Source organism: Mirounga leonina, unplaced genomic scaffold (genome assembly GCF_011800145.1).
Source record: "Mirounga leonina isolate KUSES-001 unplaced genomic scaffold, KU_Mleo_1.0 Mir_151, whole genome shotgun sequence".
In the NCBI taxonomy this organism is placed as follows: Eukaryota; Metazoa; Chordata; class Mammalia; order Carnivora; family Phocidae; genus Mirounga; species Mirounga leonina.
In genome coordinates, this window is record NW_023270377.1 from 53,726,358 (window position 1) to 53,747,266 (window position 20,909).

The 20,909-nt window shown below is 36.8% G+C and overlaps 1 protein-coding gene and 1 pseudogene across 1 annotated transcript in view; one reads left to right on the top strand and one right to left on the bottom strand.

The window, feature by feature from the left end:
• PDE11A (phosphodiesterase 11A) overlaps nt 1–20,909 on the top strand; it is a 388,181-nt gene that overhangs the window by 35,171 nt on the left and 332,101 nt on the right. The gene's annotated exons all lie outside the window — the stretch shown is intronic.
• LOC118012599 lies at nt 813–16,197 on the bottom strand (annotated as a pseudogene).

Genomic DNA, 20,909 nt, shown 5'->3' on the forward strand with positions numbered 1-20,909 from the left:
ACTGAATTTGTGGTAATTTGTTAACAGTAGCAATAGGAAACTAATATATTTGTGTGAGAGTTTCTTTGGAGTATATATGTACAAGTAGAATTGCTGGGTCATAGTTAATACACATGTCGAATTTATTACTAATGACAAACTGTTTTCCCAAGTAGGGTCACACCAGTTGCATTCCCTCTAGCAGTGTGTGTTGGTTTCTATTGCTCCACATTCTTATTAACACTTGATATTGTTAGACTTCTTCATTTTTGCCAATCTGGTGTGTTGAAAATTGTATCTCACTGTGGTTTTAGTTGTATTTTCCTGGTCATTAAAGAGGTCCTCATCCCCCTCCCCCCACTCTTTTATTTTTTTTAAGGAGATGGTGATACCATCAGCATAATTAACCCAAATTATAAAAACAGCAACACTTAAAATCATGCACATTATTTGACTTTCATGCAACTTCTTTTCAAAATTATATAAACTTTCCCAGTATAAAAGGACTCCTGAGGAAGTGCTTGATAATATTAAACTCCAAAATCAATTTTAGAAAAGCAGGGAGTTATTTTCTAATTTTGGCTTTAATTTTTTTTGTTTGTTTTGTTTTTAACCTATTAAAAAAATATGGTGGGAAGTGTGTTGGAAGAGGTAGAGAAAAAGGAGTTTCCAGCTGATGGATTCAACATATTTGAAAATGCAGAAGTAACATAAAGGAAAAACTTTAAAAGCAAGAATATATTATAAATAGCTGCCTTTCTGCAAGAAGAACAGATGAGAAGTTTTTGTATCAGTTGCTCTATGAGAGAGAGGTATTCCTGAAAGATATGTGTTTATAGAATCTTATGTAGGATAATGTTGGCTATCTCAAATGAGTACTAAATTATACAAAAAATGATATTGAAAGAGCCCAGGTACTTTCCTAAAAGTTCACCCATTCGATCATTTAGATACCCAGTTGTCTGAATATATTTAATATTAGCTCCCACACTCGTAAGTCTACTTGGGAGTTTTTCAAAGCATTAAGTTGCTATTGTCTTTTAGTGGATTGAAATATTCTGTTTTTGTTAAATATGTGCATTAATTCCCCTCTTTGTCCTTTGAAAGCCTATTTTCATCAAAATCCATGAGGCTGGACACTTCTTTGATATTTGGATAATAATACTAGCTCGATAGATAACCTAGTGTAGTACATCACCTATTTCATGCAAAAATATGAACACAGGGATATTGTGTTTCTGGAGCTTATCACATAAATTCTCATTTCCTTCCTTGAACATGACATCAGATTCTTCCATAATTTCTTTAAATTTGGCTTCTGATAAAGCTTGTTCAACTGGCAGATTATGTAACTTAGTATTCTAGTCTACCATATAAGGGTACTTCTAGTCTCTGGTAAGAACAAGATCAACTTTAATAACTTAATATTTTTCTTTTAGTTGAATATCTTTTTTTGACATTAATCTGTAAGCAGTTTACAGTTGTTGCTATTATAACATGTTGGGCATCTCTTCCCTTTGTATTTACTTAGTGTCATATCAAAGTCTGTTATTATCAGAAGTATGTATGGTGGCTCCTTCTTTGACAAGACCATGGCACAGATAATTTTTTCTACCCTTGTAGGGTTCTTGATGAGAACTGGATGTTTCTGGAGTTTTGGTATCATTTTCACAAAGACAGCAGACTCTTAATTAGTCACTTCTTAGACTCAAAATCCATCTCAATGATCTTGATCTTCTTCTGTATCCTCCTCTTCAAGGTGAACATGTACTGGGCCAATACCACTGCTGCCACGAGGGCACAAACTCTGACACCGAGCCCATTGTCCCCATAGCCAGCCAGGACCCTCACCTGGCTCTTAGCCAGGAAAAGAAAAAGCAATTACAGAGGAGCAGTGGGGCACACACATGCTTCACAGTGAACCCTTTGAATACCAACCTCCTTAATGGTTATATATGTTGTAAATATCTTTCTCTTCTCTATTGCTTGCTTTTCATTCTTTTTTTTAAAAGATTTTATTTATTTATTTAATTTTAGAGAGACACAGAGACAGAGAGTAGGGGCAGAGGGGGAGGGACAGGGAAAGAATCTCAAGCAGACTCCATGCTGAGCTTAGAGCCCTGATGCAGGGTTCCAGCTCATGACTCTGAAATCATGACCTGAGCCGAAACCAAGAGTCTGACACTTAACTGAGCCACCAAGGCGCCCCTCTTGCTTTTCATTCTTAACGGTGAGTTCAGATTCTGAATTTTACTGTAATTTATCAATCTTCTCATTAAGTTTGCATTATTTGCTTCTTATTTAAGAAACAAGGTTACAGAGAAAAATATTTGATATTGTCTTTGGCAAATTTTATAACTTGGTGTTTTATATTAAGTATTTGATTTCAATTCATTTTTGTGTTAGAATGTAGGAAAGGGATACAACTTCATTTTTTTTTTTCTGTTTGGATAAACAATCAGCCTTGTGTCATTGATTGATTTGATCACCTTTTTCCATGATCTGTAATGTCTGCTTTGTCATAAATTCATTTGCCATATAGGCATGGGTTTAGTACTAGGCCCTCTATTCTTCCTTTGGTACATTAGTCTGTGCCTGCACCAACAGCACACTGCCTTGGTTTCCATAGGTTACAGTAAGTCTTAATAGCTGGTGGGGAGAATCTCCCAACCCCTCCCCACACCTTGTTCTTCAGAAGTACGTTGGCTTTTGTTGGCCCTCCTTTCTTTCCTATAAATTCTGTAATCAGCTTGTTGAGTTTCTGTTAGAATTGTGCTGAAGTTAAAGATCAATTTGGAGGGAGGGTATGTGCTATGGTGAGCGCTGTGAATTGTGTAAGCCTGATGAATCACAGACCTGTACCCCTGAAACAAATAATACAGTATACGTTTAAAAAAAAAAAAAAGAAGATAGTAGGAAGGGAAAAATGAACGGGGGGAATCGGAGGGGGAGACGAACCATGAGAGACGATGGACCTGAGAAACAAACGGAGGGTTCTAGAGGGGAGGGGGATGGGGGGATGGGTTAGCCTGGTGACGGGTATTAAAGAGGGCACGTATTGCATGGAGCACTGGGTGTTATACGCAAACAATGAATCATGGAACACTACATCAAAAAAATAAATAAATAGAAAAAAAGATCAATTTGGAGAGAATTATGATATACTTTATGATATTTAGTCTTCCTATCTGATATTATGATAGGCCTTATTCACTATTCTTTAATGTCTTTCAATGAAGTTTTTAAGCTTTCTCTATAAAAGGCTTAACATTCTTTACTTTATCATAGATATTTAAAAATGTTTATGGCTATTTTATTTTTTTAAGATTTTATTTATTTATTTGACAGTGAGAGAGGGAACACAAGCAGGGGGAGTGGGAGAGGGAGAAGCAGGCTTCCCGCAGAGCAGGAAGCCCGATGCAGGCCTCGATCCCAGGACCCTGGGACCATGACCTGAGCCGAAGGCAGATGCTTAATGACTGAGCCACCCTATATTTTATTTTTTTTATTTTTATTTATTTTTATTTTTTTTAAAAGATTTTATTTATTTATCTGAGAGAGAGAGAATGAGAGACAGAGAGCATGAGAGGGAGGAGGAGGGTCAAAGGGAGAAGCAGACCCCCTGCCGAGCAGGGAGCCCGATGCGGGACTTGATCCCGGGACTCCAGGATCATGACCTGAGCCGAAGGCAGTCGCTTAACCAACTGAGCCATCCAGGCGCCCCGAGCCACCCTATATTTTAAAAATTTAGTTTTTAACTAACTGTTGTGGATATCTAGAAATGTAACTTACTTTTGTGTATTGATTTTTGAATCCAACATCTCTAAATAATTTAAATTTTTACTTAAAAATTTTTTTTGACCACATGACATAAATAACTAAAATGTAAATTTTAAGGGAAAGGAAATTAGTATTTATTAAGTTTCTACTATGGGCCAAATAGTTGACAGGTTATTTCACTTAATCTGCACAATTATTTTATTTCTTATCTCCTCAGCAAACATGTATTAAGTAATCCCTGTGTGTTAAGCTTTTTTTTCCCTTAGAGATTTTCTGTGTAAACAATCATATCATATACAAATAATGAAAGTTTTTGTTTCTTTTCAATCCTTTACCTTTTATTTCTTTTTCTTGCTTTACTGTGCAAGGACCTCCAATACAATGTAGAATAGGGTTGTTGAGAACAGGCATCCTTATCTTGATCCTGAGATTATAGAGGATACTTTCAAAGTCTCATTGTTAGGTATGAAGTTTCTCTGGGTCTTTTGAAATGCCCTTTACTGGGTTAAGAAAGTGACTTCCATTCCCAGTGTGTTAAGGAGGTTGTTTCTCTTCTTTTAAATCACAAATGGGTATAGAAGGTTATCCAATTTTTTTGGCTTCTATTAAGATATTATTTTTTTTATCTTAAATTGTTAATGTGCTGAATTACTTTAATTGATCTTCTCATGATAAACTAATCTAGAATTCCTAGTAAACACCAACTTGGTCTTAATAAGTTATCATATTTATACATTGTCTGATTTGTTTTATAAAAATGTTTATTTTCAGAGTTTTTGCATCTATATTCACCATAAGTGAGATTGGCCTATATTTTTCTTTTCTTATAATATCCCTTTCTGGTTTTGAAAGCTGTTATATTACAAATGACTCTTTTTCCATTGTATGGAATAGTTTGTGTAATATTAGAATTTCCTAATGCTTGAATGGTAGAATTTCCTAGAAATCCATTTGGATCGTGTGTGTGTGTGTGTGCGCGCGCGCGCGCGCCCACGCACGCACTTAATGGGAGTATTTTAAACTACTGGTTCAATTTCCTAAAAGCTTATATGACACTTTATGTTCTCTCTTTTTTAAAGAGTTGGTTTTTGTTAACCTGTATTTATGTTTATTTAAGTTTTCAAATTTATAGGCACAAAGTTGTTCAAAAACATTTTCTGTTTAATTTCTATAGCAACTATAGCTTTACCCCCTTTTTATTTAAAAGTGTTAATGCCCTTCTCTTTTTTATTTTGATTATTTTCTCTAGATTTGTATATTTTATTGCTCTTTGGACCTTTATTGACCCTCTTCATTATATGTTTATTTTCTTTTTCATTAACTTCTGCTCTTATTTTTATTATTTTCTCTCATCTTCTTGAGTTTTGTTTGCTGTTCTTTTTTTCTAATTCCTTGTGGTTGGATATTCACTTCACTAAGTTGAACTTTTCTTTCTTTTCTAATGTAAGCATTTAAGACTAACACTTTAAGAATCTTTATAACTCTGTGTCCTACAGTTTTAGAACCTAATACTTGTAACAGCACCCTGGTATTTTTCTAAATATTTTCTAAAAAGTTTATAACTCCATTTTGGTTTTTCTGATTGATAAGTTGTTCCAGCAGTGTATGTTAAATTTTCAAATATTTTATTTCTCTAGTTAGATGTAGTTAGATGATATGTTCTGCATGATACCAGTTTTTGACATGATGATTTCAAATTGACTAGCTTGATGACCTAGCTTGTAGTCAGTTTTCCTAAATGTTTGATGTCAGCGTAACCAATAATAGGAAGTGTCCTGTGGTTGGGTGTAGTGTGTAGCCAGATGCATCAGATGATCTTGTATATGAGCATGTTGGTGGGTGTGTTATCGGGGGGAAACATGCTTGTAAGATATTCTTTCTTTTTAAGTAAACAGAGGGACTGGGACACTATGAAGTTTTAAAGTTGAACTTTCCATTGGTATTAGAAGTCTATTATTGCTTTGTCCACAGGATCATATAGGAGTCTTGTAGATTTGGGCAGCACAGGGTTTTTGTGCTTTTTGCTTCTGTTGTTCCATCCTATGCATATCCTAAACCAGGGAAGAACTGTAAGTGGTTAAACTGGTTGCTCATTTTATTAAAGTGAACTGAGACATATAGAATGGTTCCTGACCCTGTTGCTTCTATGAGAGCTAGTGCTAGCTGGTATGGCTAATCTTTCTAAACCGTCCGAACCCAGATCGGAAAAATGTGATGAATGGTTGGCTCTGTCAAGGGCTTGATCTACTTTGTAAAAAGGCCATTACAGTGTTCTGCCAGCTGGTCAAGGAAATATCTGGAACAAGGCGGAAGGTAGGAGACCAGTTTCAGAAGGGGCTAACTAAACCTATCCAAGGTGGAAAAACTGAGACAAATCAGTCTGATTTAGTTCTCCAGTGTATCTCTCTAGAAGGCTCCTACTTATAAGCATTTCTTAGAAAACATCTTGGTGCTCTATCCAGGAAAAGACACCCTGAGTGCTGAGTTCACTCCTGTGTCTATCAAGATTATTTATGAATGATTTGTGCTGATGGAAACAAGCCTCTGAGGGGCGCCTGGGTGGCTCAGTTGGTTAAGCAACTGCCTTCGGCTCAGGTCATGATCCTGGAGTCCCAGGATCGAGTCCCACATCGGGCTCCATGCTCAGCGGGGAGTCTGCTTCTCCCTCTGACCCTCCCCCATCTCATGCTCTCTCTATCTCATTCTCTCTCTCAAATAAATAAATAAAATCTTAAAAAAAAAAAAAAAGAAAAAGAAACAAGCTTCTGAGAGACCTAAGCACATATCAACACCTTCAGTTTGATACATGGCTCTTCGTTTCATGTTGGAGGGCTAGAGATTCATGCCCCACTGTTTTGTGGCACGCATGGCCATAAAACTTCTGGGGGGTGTCCAAGCACTCTTAGCACTGCTGTTTACTTGCTGCCAAGCTAGGATGAGCACCAGTGAAATGGAGAGCCTGGTCTAGGACAGCAAAAGAGGATTTCAGGGGAACAGTGGCTTATAGAGGGAATGCAATGTATATGGAGGCAACCAGCCCTAGGGATCCACCTGGAAGGTCAGTGGGAGGTAGTGACACACGGCTTCCAAGTCTTCTTCCCAGTGGGTGATGCCCGATTTTTTCTAACCTGGACTTTCAGTGGTTGAACACACTTTAGTGGCTGGAAGATTTGTTCTTAATCATTTTCTTTCTAACTTAACATCTACTGGTTTAATAGTTTGTTGACAATTTTGTCTTGTGAACCTATATCAGGCTGCTAATTTTTGGTTTCTAATATTTTTCCTTTTGGAAAATCAGGATGTTTTCCAGCATTATATACACTGTGCCACATAAGATGTTGCAATGTTTAGCAATTAAATGTGGAGAGGGTCAAATTCTAAAAGAATTGAGAGATGCATCTATATCAGAATATTGCCCAACTATAGTATCTTGTCAATCCTTTTGTTCTTTGTTCTCTGTGATTTTCAGAAAATACCAAATTCCTTTGACATTCTGTGTAGCAGTTCAATTGGACTGAATTTTTATGGTAAAGAATTTCATAGCCAGGACAATAATGGCTTAAAAAAATAACAGGGCTATTTAGATTGGTGCTATATCCTGCTAAAATTGTAGAGTGCTGGGGCACCTGGGTGGCTCAGTCGGTTAAGCCTCCAACTCTTGATTTCAGCTCAGGTCATGATCTCAGGGTTGTGAGATTGAGACCACTTAAGATTCTTCTCTCCCTCTCCCTCTCCCCTCCCTCCCTCTCTCTCTAAAAAAAAAAAAGTGTAGAGTGTTATATTGTCTATTTTCCACATATTTATATTATTTATGAGAATCAACCCCCCTCCATCTTGATAGCTGTCATTTGGTATATCTTGCCTATCTATCTTACTAGCAATCAGATAGTATAATGACTTCTATCTTTTTGGAAGGCGTTTTTGAAGTTATAGTCCCTATGGTAATTCCATTGCCCGAGGTAACTATGCTAATTAGTACTGCTTTTATAACTTCTTTTCTTTATGTCATTTTTTCTCATGTCATAATAAAAGCACTCAAACATGTATAATAACAACCTATAACTTTTTTTTAGTGGTAGTGTGGATACACCTTAATATAATCAGTTTCTTATTGAATATTTAGATATTTCTCAATTTGTCCTTGTCATAAATCCTAGAAATGAAATTACTGCTTGCAAAGTATAAAAATTTTAAAGGTTTTTGTTATTTATTGCCAAATTGTCCTCCATATATTGTGCACTATTTTGTATTCTCACAGCAATGATAAAAGTAGACTTTTCAGGGGCACCTGGGTGGCTCAGTCAGTTAAGCATCTGCCTTCGGCTCAGGTCATGATCTCATGGTGCTGGGATTGAGCCCCATGTGGGGTTCCCTGCTCAGCATGGAGTCTGCTTGTTTCTCTCCCTCTGCCCCTCCCCCGCTTGTGCTTCCTCTCTCTAAAATAAATATATAAAAATCTTTAAAACAATAAAAGTAGACTTTTCTTCCTTTTTTTTTTTTTTAAGATTTTATTTATTTATTTGACAGAGAGAAACAGAGAGCAGGAACACAAGCAGGGGGAGTGGGAGAGGGAGAAGCAGGTTCCCGCTGAGGAGGGAGCCCGATGTGGGGCCCTATCCCAGGTCCCTGGGATCATGACCTGAGCCGAAGGCAGACGCTTAACTGACTGAGCCACCCAGGCGCCCCAAAAGTAGGCTTTTCATAAAAACTTTCAAAAAAGTATCTCGTATTTTGACATCTTAGATTTTTAATCTTTGCCAACTTTATAGAAAAAAATATAACTGTTGTTACAATTTGACAGTTTCACACTTAATAACCCATGGAGAATTTTTCTTTTGTTAATTCCTTTCCTATCTGTTACTCTTTTTTTCCCATTGATTTGTCAGAAATCTGTATGTGAAGGACTTAACAACTTGCCAGCCATCTACATTTAAAAATATTTTTCCAATTTTATTTTACTTTTAATTCTGTTTGTATTATTTTTCAGGTACTGACATTTAAAATTTTTATTAGTCAAATCTATCAGTCTTTTCTTTTGTGCTTCCTTCTTTGGGGTTTATGGGTTGAAAGACATTCTCCTCATGAGATCAGACAAATGTTCAGTTATATTTCTTCTATTCTTTTATTATTTTATATCTGACATTTAAATTTTTAAATAACAAATGTTTTAATATAATTTTCAAGTAAAGAAAATGATGATTTAGTTTGTTGTTTGTCATGTCATTATTCATTCTTCTACTGAAAACTTTTGACCATTTGTACCTCTGATAAGAATTATAACTGAAATAGAATAAATGAAAGCAATGGAATTAATCTTACTTTTATTGCCTGCTTTGGCTAATGGTTTGGTGGAAAAGAAGGCCAACATCTGATCACAAAGCCATTGACTTTTCTGAATGCAGATTTAGGATTCACTTGATAATATGGGGTATATATGCATTCTCATAAGATTGGTTATTATAATTAATATTCAAACTTTTTTTCCCTCCTAGTATTTAACATTAAAATAAGAAATGTATGTTGGCAGAGATTGAGTAAATCTGTCCTACTTTTGTAATTCATCGGATAAGTTTATTTAACTTCTTATTCAACTAGAATTAATTTTGATGTATGATGTGAGATAAGAATCTTATTTATTTTTCCAAATATATAACTAATTGAATAATCTATACTTTTCTAATTGATTTGAAATTCTCTTATGATTAACTAAATACATTTATTCACACACATGTATACACATATGTACATATATGTGGCTTTCCATTCTCTTTCCTCAACTTTTCTGTTTTTAGAACAGTATCTTCCTCTTTTAATTATTGTAGCTTTGAGGTATATTTTAATATCAGGTACTCACTGTATTTTTATCATCATGCTCTCACAAGAAAGAATGATTTAAAAACACATTTCATTTTATTTATTTATTTTTAAAGATTTTATTTATTTTATTTATTCATTTTGAGAGACAGAGACAGAGCACAAGCAGAGGGAGAAGGCAAAGCAGACTCCCCACTGAGCTGGGAGCCCTACACGTGGCTCCATCCCAGGACGCTGGAATCATGACCTGAGCTGAAGGCAGACGCTTAACCATCTGAGCTACCCAGGCGCTCCCACATTTCATTTTAAAATGTGTTTAAGAGGGACGCCTGGGTGGCTCAGTCGGTTTGGCGTCTGCATTCGGCCTAGGTCATGATCCCAGCGTCCTTGGATCGAGCCGCGCGCTGGGATCCCTGCTCAGAGGGGAGCCTGCTTCTCCCCCTCCCCCTGCGGCTCCCCCTGCTTATATTCTCTCTCTCTCTGTTAAATAAATAAAATCTTAAAAAAACTTAGCTAAAAAATTAATTAATTAATTAATTAATTAATTAAAATGTGTTTAAGAATGAAAACTTTCAGGACTTTTTAAAGTGAACTTTAAAATTACTTTTTAACATTAAACTTTTATCAAACAGAAACAGTAATTTCCACATATTAACAATAAAATCTAAATAAAATATGTAATTAAAATATATATACTATGACACTAGAAATTACAGTATTTGCTATAAACATGGGAAAGGTCAGGATCTGACTGATACGGTTGCTAACAAATTAGTTACATTTTGGGGCCACTTTTCAGGTTGTCTCAATGGGCCACAGTTTGAAGAGTACAAGGGGGTTTCTGTTGGAGGTGGTCTTTGTTAGTTTTTTTTTTTTTTAAGATTTTATTTATTTGACAGAGAGAGAGCGAGAGCAAGCGAGCACAAGCAGGGGGAAAGGTAGAGGGAGAAGGAGAAGCAGACTTCTGCTGAGCAGGGAGCCCAATGTGGGGCTTGATCCCAGGACCCCGAGATCATGACCTGAGCCAAAGGCAGATGCTTAACCAACTGAGCCACCCAGACACCCCCTTTGTTAGGTTTTAACAAATGATGAGACCAAGTCTCTAGTGTATCACTGTTACATTCATACTCCCAACCCAGACCTGGCTTTTCATGTATCACTGTCTTGTCCTTGGCTTTTCCTATATTCCTGGTTCCTGACTGTTTGGTGCCTGAACCACAACTCCATGCTGACCATCCCTTCTTCATATTTGCAGACTTCTTAACCTTCCTGGTCTACCTTATAGCCTCACCTCCCTGATTCACTGCAGTTTTTAGCTGTCCATTCTGTGATAAGAAGGAAGGTGCCTCTGGCTGACTGCATAACTCTGTCTTCATGTACTGGCCTTTTCTCAGACATTTTAATTACACACAATAAAACTTACAGAGCATGGACTTGTATTTTAATTCTACACACAGTATATCTACACACTTACAGTATATTTGTAATAGGGATCTGTGCTATCTCTTAAAGAAGTTTAAGAATTCATCATTTTCAAATGGTGACTAACATAATAAAATAAAATAAGTAAAATAAAAGAATTCATCATTTTCTTTTGTACCATCTCACCTGCAATTTTGGTTTCAACTGTGCTGTAGTTTTTCCATTTGTTCTGTGTCTTTTGCCTTAAGATAGATTTGTATTTATCATAAGAAAGATAAACAAAAATAACCATGATGACTATAATAAGGGCCAAAGAAAAGTGCCAAAGAAGAAGGGAAGAACAAAGAAATAACACCAGCAAACCAAGTTGACTTTAGCAACATAACTAAAATGGGTAACCTCCCAAGCAACTTGGTAATGACAATGACACTGAATAACAGTAGTTCAAATGACAATAACAGTGGTTTTGAAACCTCATATTGAATTCTTTTATGGCATGTATTAACTACTATTCAGTTTGGAAGATTTAAATGAAAGTATGTCCATTAAACATTTACCAAGGAGAGCTGACCTTTATGTATTTACAAACTGCTCCATCGCCTACTATACCACTTAAGGTCCATAAAAAAAATGAAGCCTCAAAAACATACGTATTTTTTGGTAATATTTTGTACTATTCAAAACTCTAAAGGATTTTTGTGAAAGAATTCAGAGACAAGATTTTTACTTACTGGAGGGCAGTGACATTCTGCGAATACATATTAAGAACAACAATGAAAATTTTGCACTTTTTCTCAGCAAGCATTGAATTAGGAGACCCAAAGAATTAGCTATCTAGTTACCATGTCTTTGTTTATATGCAATATAATCTCAAGCCTTGCATCAATTCAGAACAATTAGTTCTTCTTGGTATGGAGAAAAGCAGAATAGTACATTTGAAATCTTTAAAGACAAATTAAAAATTTCAAGAGCTTAGCCTTTCAAGCATTTTCTGGAAAAAAAGTGATGTTTATGAAAAGTCGTAAGTGTAAAGGAGATGCTTTTATTTTTTAAATTTTTTTTCCAGTGGTCCACTCACTGCAAAATGTATTTATTGGTTTTTCTTCTTTTTTTATTAACATATTATATATTATTTGTTTCAGGGTACAGGTCTGTGATTCATCAGTCTTACACAATTCACAATGCTCATCATAGCTCATACCCTCCCCAGTGTCCATCACCCAGCCACCCCATCCTACCCACCCCTCTCCACTCCAGCAATCTTCAGTTTGTTTCCTGAGATAAAGAGTATAAAGGAGATGCTTTTATTAATGAGAATTAAATGAGTGTTACTAATTGATGTACCAATAAAAGCAATTTTTTTTAAAGCCTCAGACATAGTTTGGCAATCTATCAGTTTGAATTTCAATGGCTTATTCCTTTTACAGTTCGTATTTCCATTAGCTTTTCTACATTACAACTCTATAACGCATTTTAAAAAGATGTAGATGAAATGTGGGACTGAACTGGGTCTCCAAACCTTTCTTTGCAGGTGTGAAATAGTAGGGTGCTGGCAAAGGTGTGCAGGCCTAGTATGTTAAGCTTTCAGGGAAAGTGCGTGGAAAACATAACAAAACAAAACAAAGCTAACAAATGCACTTGTCCTGAAAACTCTAAATTTACAATCTATTCCCCTCAGACCCCCGAAGGCCTTGGATTTATTAAGGGACCTCTAATTCAGTGGTTCTTAACCTTGACCTACAGCCAAAAGTCAGATCTCCTGTCCAGTCCCTCCTCCCACGCATATGATTTAATTGGTCAGGGTGGGGCTAGAACAGCAGTATTTACCTAAAACTCCCCAAGTGATTCCAATGTTAGCAAGGATTAACAACCACTGTTCTATTCTTATGAATATATATGTGTCTGAAGAAGTAAGAAATACCATATATACACATATATCTTGTATCACCTTTTCTCTATAACTTATGGACACAATGACTCATACAAATTCATTAAACATTTCATGGAATTAATAGGGACTTTTTGCATTTATATGTTTCTTCAAAGGTATGTTCTAAAAACAAGATTACCATCATGTGGACATTATCAGACTTGAAGAGTTTGATCATTTTGGCTATGAAGAAGCCAAGGTAGGGTTGAAATTGTGATTAAACATAATAAAACAAACAAACAAACAATCACCCTTACAGGTTAAACAGTGGTCAAGACCAGTTCTTGGCTTAATCATGAGCACTGGAAAATTTTACTATAAAGTGTTGGGGAGAGAAGCCTTAAATACAGAGGATGAAAGAGAGCTTATGTGACTCATCCTTGCTGTGAGTCTGAGACATGGATAAGATTCTTAGTTTTGGCTTCTGCCTTGGGGAGCCTTGAGTGGCTTCACAGAGAAAGTGAAAAGAAGGGATGGACTCCCTATTACTTTGATGCACCTATGTGACTCTAAATTGTGTCTCTTTGGGGCTGGCTGGGATTCTTGAGTGCAGTGAACATAGCTGTTTTCTTAAGGACCTGAAAACTCACACTTCAGAAGTTCGATCTTTCTACAGCCTCAATGGATCTGGTATGTAGGACCCATTATCTGGGTATGCTATGTGGCATCCCATTCATCTGAGGAACTTGCAGAATAGGCTGCAAGTGCAAAGATCCTAAGTCAGAAATGTACCAAATTAACTGTTCTCTATGGAGCAGGCATGGTTCAGTTCCATTGCTAAAAAGTAATAATTGCTTTTGGCCTTATGACTTTGTCTTTTTAAATATTAAAGATCAAGCTGAGTGTCACATGCAAAAAATAGGTCTGCACAGAAAGCACTGAGAAGATCCTTGCACTTCTTTTTACAAGAGCGGTTATACTTAAAATATTTGAGATAGGAAAAATATTATGACATAAAAATACTTGAAGCAAGAAGAGTCTACCACAATCATAAGAAACTCATTCCAGATTTTAACAACCTTATTAAAGAAGCTCTTACTTTAATTTATTAGAAATCTCACCTGTTGTAGGTCATTTCTTGTTCTTTTGTCCTAGGGGAGATGAGTAAAAATTGGACACCATTCTCCATGTGATTTTCATTATAGACCTAGAGGCATTTGTTAGTTTCCTATTCAAGTTTCTATTTTCAGCAATAAATAGGCCAAATGTTTCCACCTTATTGGTCCTGTTTCCTCCTTCCTTGGCCTTCTTGAAGCTTTGCTATTGAGTGGGATGAACTTCTGAAGACCTCAGGTTAAAAGTTATTGATCAGAGTTTCTCACCCTTACCTAAACCATCTCTACTTTCCATTCTAAGTACTTTTCCTGAAATTTAAAAGGAAAAAAAAAATATATATACACATAATTTATCTCTCAAACTACTTTGGGTGCGATACCACCACGTGGATGACCTATAGTCAACCAAACCTCAAAATGTATACAGGGAAACTCATATTCCCACCTCTGAATTTGTCCCTCCCTGTGTTTTTCACTCAATGAATCACTCTGCCACTCACCCAGGGACCTGTACCTGATATATGGAGTCATTTTTTATTCCTTTCAAACTTTCATCAAATTAATCAGCAAGTCTTATTGATTCCACCTCCTAAATATCTTTCAACTCAGTCCATTCCCTTCACCCTCACCATCATTAACCACCATCACTGTCCAGAGGTGGTTTGTCTCTCACCTAGATCTCTTGCTCCCAATCCATTCTTTACATGTAAACCAGAGTGGTATTTGTAAAATGAAGAATCAGTAATATTACTCTCATCCACCTTCTGAAAACCCTCTAGTGCCCTCCCTTTCCTGTGATAAATTTATAATTCTGAACCTGGTCACTAGGCACCCCTTCATTAGTCTCCAGCTGGTCTTTCCTGTCCCATTTCGGACTCTTCCCTTGAGAACTATCTTAAACTTCTTTCAATTCCTCAAACTTACCAGTGTTCTATTGCTTTAGCATTTTGGGTACTATTTTCTCTTCCTGAGACATTGATCCTTTGGGTGTCAGCTTCAACATTTCACTTTCTTTGGGAGATTTTTTCTGACCTTATACTAGATGTGGCCTCCAGCTATGTCTTCCAAAACGTCCTATGTTTCCCTTACTACTACACTCATTTGTGGTCATTGCTTGGCAAGTGAAGTCTATTTTTTTGCTGTCTTCTGTTTTTAAACTTTCCTTCCCTATATAACATCAGATTAATATGTTTCTTTATCTAATTATTTCCCTAGTTTTCTTCATCTCCTATAATTAATTTATACCTCAATTTTGTGCTCAACTTTCTTCATTTTTTTAAAATTAGAAAATTAATCTAGAGATTAATATACATTAGGAAAGTGTACAATTATATCAGCTCTTCTCACCTCCCATTAGATGGATTTTATTTGAGTTAATTTGTGAGAATTATTCCATAAGCAGTGTAATGAAGACTTGGACAAAGCATATTTTAAGATGAATTATTTTTTAAAAAAAATAAACCTGATGAAATAAATATTTCCTCACAGCTTTTAAATTGGAAGATTAACACCACATATATCAACATAATTATTTTTTTCTCCTCGAGTTAGAAGCTTATCAGATGGGTACAGAGAGTTGGAGAGGTGGTGGGAGGGTTTATATTATTTTGGTGTCCCTGGTCAAGGGGAAGCATCCCCATATCTATTGTTCTCATGTGGTTTTGGATAGTTTGACAATGAATACCCCACAGTCTTGGTGGTTGGTCTACACAGAGTTGGACTGGGGTGGATGAGGCCCTTCTCCAGAGATGCAAATTATCACAAAGGTAAGAACAGATGGGCCATGTCTACTCCAGAGTGGATTTTCAAGTCCAGTTTAACACAGTCCACCCCATCTGATAGATGACCACTAGTATATGAGCTGCTCTCCTCGTTTCTTCCCATCTTAAGCCTCTCCCTATCAATGAATTTTATTGATCTCACTAGTGACTAATCTCCATATCATTCAGGACAGTTGTTCTCATATGAGAATCACCTATAAACATTTAAAAAATACCAATGCCTAATATTCATTGATTCGGTTTGGGGTGGAGCCCAGGCTCTGGTATTTTGAAAATCTTCTCAGGTAATTCTCACATGCAGCTTATGATTTAGGTCACAAGATGCACCTCACCTTGCTTAATAAACTGATTCATCAACCTTCTTGACTTTCTTTATACGTAGACTTTCACCTTCATCTGGATCTCTTCCATTCCAGTAAATGGTACTTCCATCCATAGTTTCTCAAATTTTCTTGGTTTCAATTTTTTATTTAAATTCTAGTTCATTAACATATAGTGTATAGTGTATAGGAGTGTTCTACTCCTGAATATTAGTTTCAGGAGTAGAATTTAGTGATTCATCACTTACATATAATACCCAGTGCTCATCACAAGTGCTCCCCTTAATACCCATCACTCATTTAGCCCATCCCCCACTCATCTCCCCTCCAGCAATCCTCAGGTTGTGCTCTATAGTTAAGAGTTTGTCTTATGGTTTCCTCTCTCGTTTTCCCCCATGTTCATCTGTTTCATTTCTTAAATTCTTAAATTTCTTAAATTTCATTTCTTAAATGAGTCACATAATTTCTCAAATTAAAACTGAAGATATACTCTTCTTTTTCTAGTCCCCCATCCTCAACCAATCCATCAGGAAGTACTGTAGACTAAACTTCCAACCTATCTATCTTCCTTCATTGCCTTTCTCTTAACCCAGACCATCCTCTTGCCTTGCCTGGACCACTCAAATTTCCTAACTGGTTTCTCATATTCCAATCCTGTAACATCTTCCACAAAGTTTCTAATTTTTTAAAAATGGTTTTAAACTTTTTATTATAAAATATTGCAAATATTTAGATGGAAATAGGCCCTCAAGGTTTATAAAATCTTAACATTGTATTATATTTGCTTCACAATTGTTTTTTTTTCCTAAAGAAGGAAAACTTAAAAAAAAAAAAAGGAAGGAAAACCATTGGTAGAGTTGGAACCTCCTTTATACCCCTCCCTGACGCCATTTCCCCCTTTCTTCCCAAAGGTAACCACTTACATAAATTTAGAGTTTATTATTCTCATGTATGCTTTATACTTCTGGTACATATTTGAATCCATACATAGTGTTTAGTATCGTTTTTAAATATTAGTGGTATTATGTGGATGGTATCAGATTACAGGTTGTTTATTTTACTTAACATGTTTTTGATATTCATATTAACATAAGCAGCTTTAGTTTATTCATTAAAATTGTTGTATAGTATGGTATCAGAACAAGAGATCATAATTTGTTTATTTTTCTATTGACCAACATTGAAATGGTTTTTCATTTTTTCTTTTCATAATTGATGTTACAGTCAACATTTGTGTATTTCTTTTCTGTACATGTGCAAAAGTATCTCTAAATATACACTAAGGAATGAAATGTGGGGCCTTAGGGCCTTTCTAACTTTTCTATATTTTTGCATAATTGCAGTACAATCTTAAAGAAAAACTCCTAACACTCAAAAAAATTATTTTGGAGCACCTACGATATGCCTGTAAGAAGCAGGAAACCAGAGAGACAAAATCTGGGCTGTCTTAGATCTTATATATTAATGGAGGGAGAACAAGTAAACTAATAAGATGATTTCAGGGAATGCTAAGTGCTGGATAATGAGTCATGTCATCCTCTGCTTTAAGATTGTCAATGACGTTTAGGGTTAATGTTGTAACTCCTTTCCAAGCCTGTAAGACTTGGTACCATCTGGCTCCTGCCTCCCTCCTTTCTCCCTTTGACTCCCTGTGCTTTTGCCACACTGACCTTGGAGTTTGGGGAACTTACTAAGCTTTTTCCTTCTTCAGGACCTTCACACGTATTGTTATAGCTTCCTGGAAAGTTCTTCCCAACTTTCTTTGTTAATTCTTTTTTTTTTTTTTTTAAGATTTTATTTATTTATTTGACAGAGAGAGAGATAGCGAGAACAGGAACACAAGCAGGGGGAGTGGGAGAGGGAGAAGCAGGCTTCTTGCTGAGCAGGGAGTCCAATGTGGGGCTCGATCCCAGCCTGGGATCATAACCTGCGCCGAAGGCAGATGCCTAACGACTGAGCCACCCAGGTGCCCCTCTTTGGCTAATTCTTACTCATGATGCAAGCCATAGCTTACTTGTCCTGTTTTCAGATAGACCATAGAAATAGGTCCCTCCTGTTAAGTTTCTCTCAGGGCACCCTGTTATTTTCCTGGTATCACTTACTACAATACATGATTATACATTTATATGTCATCTGCCTCACCTACTAGATTGCAGGTCTGTGAAGGCAGGGATGATGCCTCTCTGGCTTCCTGCCATATCTCCTAGCTCACAGCTTGACATATAATGGTTCTTCGGTGAATTTTTTAAAAAATTAATAAAAATTAGTGTTTTTCTGAAAGTTTGATTGCAGACTCATTTTGAGCAGGAGATTTGGTTTAGTTTGGGTTTTGATTTCCCTCTCTCCTTCATGGCTTTTCTCTCCCTAACTAAGGGTTTAGGGTAGCTTCCATGAGTCCCCAAAACAGAACCAGGTCTTAGTATGGAGTTTAAGGGCTCCTGTCCTTGTGACACTAAAGATAACAGACTTCATCAGAAGGCCAACAGTTTTGAGGTTTTGAGGCTATCACCCCTGTCCACAGCCAGCCTCCCTCGCCTCTTAGATGAAATTCATAGCTCTAGATGGTGGTAGACAGTAGGGCTTTGTTGTTTTTTAAGCCTCTTTTAAGAAAGAATATTGAGGTCCTTGGGAGAAGCTTCACTCCACTCAGCCCCTTGCTTGAAGCAGTGAGCCTGGATCTAGTTTATCATCTTCCTTGGAATCTTTTTAGTCCCTGTTACCTTTTCTTTTTCTTTTCTTTTCTTTTTAAAAAGATTTTATTTCTTTATTTGACAGAGAGAGAGAGAAAACATAAGTAGGCCGAGCAGTAGACAGAGGGAGAGGGAGAAGCAGCTCCTCCCTGAGCAGAGAACCTCTGTTACCTTTTGAGGAGCCAGTCTCTTTTCTCCCTCTCTCTCTTTCTCTTTTCTTCCTCCTTCCCTCCCTCCCTCCCTCCCTTCCTTCTCTTTCTTACCATTTGAAAGCAAGTTGAAAGTTGGGACGCCTGGGTGGCTCAGTTAAGCATCTGCCTTCAGCTCAGGTCACGATCCCAGGGTCCTGGGATCAAGCCCTGCATTGGGCTCCCTGCTCCATGGGAAGCCTGCTTCTCCCTCTCCCACTCCCCCTGCTTGTGTTCCCTCTCTCGCTATGTCTCTATCTGTCAAATAAATAAATAAAATCTTAAAAAAAAAAAGAAAGTAAGTTGAAAGTATTATGACATTTCACATCAAAATGCTACATCATGTAATTATCCTAAAAAAATAACATTCTACATAATTACAATACCACTATCACACCTATGAAAGTTTATGTTGATAGAATATTACCTAATATAATTTCTGTGTTCAACTTTCTCTAATTATCACCCCTCCACACCCAGAAATTTCATAATAATTTTCAGCGAAGGATCACACATTTTATTTAGATTTCAGGTTTCAAGTCTTCTTTAAACCAGCACAGCTCCCATGGCTCTATTTTATTTTTATTTTAAAATCTTTTGTCTCTCACGATATTGACATTTTTGAAGAGTTCAGGTCAGACTTCTGATAGAATGACCAATAATCTGCATTTTTCTTAATTTTCTTTTTTTTTTTTTAAAGATTTTTATTTATTTATTTGACAGAGAGAGACACAGCGAGAGAAGGAACACAAGAAGGGGGAGTGGGAGAGGGAGAAGCAGGCTTCCAGCTGAGCAGGGAGCCCGATGCAGGGCTCGATCCCAGGACCCTGGGATTATGACCTGAGCCAAAGGCAGACGCTTAATGACTGAGCCACCCAGGCGTCCCTTAATTTTCTTTTCCTGAATGGTCATGTTCATGTTACACGTTTGGAAAGAACACTCCATGTTTTTGATGATATTGTGTCCTCATCACATCACATCCCATCAGGAGGCATATGATATTATTTCCCATCAGGAGGCATATGAGTATTTTGTCTCCTTAGTGGTAATGCTAAGTTTGATTACTTGTTTAACGTGGTGTCCACCCAATCTCTTCACAATAAAGACATCTTTTTCTCTCTGAATGTAATAGGGAATCTTTGGGGTGGCACCCTAAGACTATGTGAATATTCTGTTTAACAACCACCTTTCATCCAGTGGTATTAGCATCCATTGATGATCCTTACTTGTATATGTTACTATATTAGTAGTTGCAAAATAGATAATATATAATTTACCATTCCTTCTACATTTTTTTTAATTTTATTTTATTCTTATGTTAATCCCCATACATTACATCATTAGTTTTAGATGAAGTGTTCCATGATTCACTGTTTGTGCACAACACCCAGTGCTCCATGCAGAATGTGCCCTCCTCAATACCCACCAACAGGCTAACCCATCCTCCCACCCCCCTCCCCTCTAGAACCCTCAGTTTGTTTTTCAGAGTCTATTGTCTCTCATGGTTCGTCTACGCCTCCGATTTCCCCCGCTTCATTCTTCCCCTCCCGCTACCTTCTTCTTCTTTTTTTTTTCTTAACATATATTGCATTATTTGTTTCAGAGGTATAGATCTGAGATTCAACAGTCTTGCACAATTCACAGCGCTTACCAGAGCACACACCCTCCCCAGTGTCCATCACCCAGTCACCCCATCCCTCCCACCCCACCCCCCACTCCAACAACACTCAGTTTGTTTCCTGTGATTAAGAATTCCTCATATCAGTGAGATCATATGATACATGTCTTTCTCTGTTTGACTTATTTCACTCAACATAATACCCTCCAGTTCCATCCACGTGGTTGCAAATGGCAAGATCTCATTCCTTTTGATGGCTGCATAATATTCCATTGTATATATATACCAGTCATCTGTCGATGGACATCTTGGCTCTTTCCACAGTTTGGCTA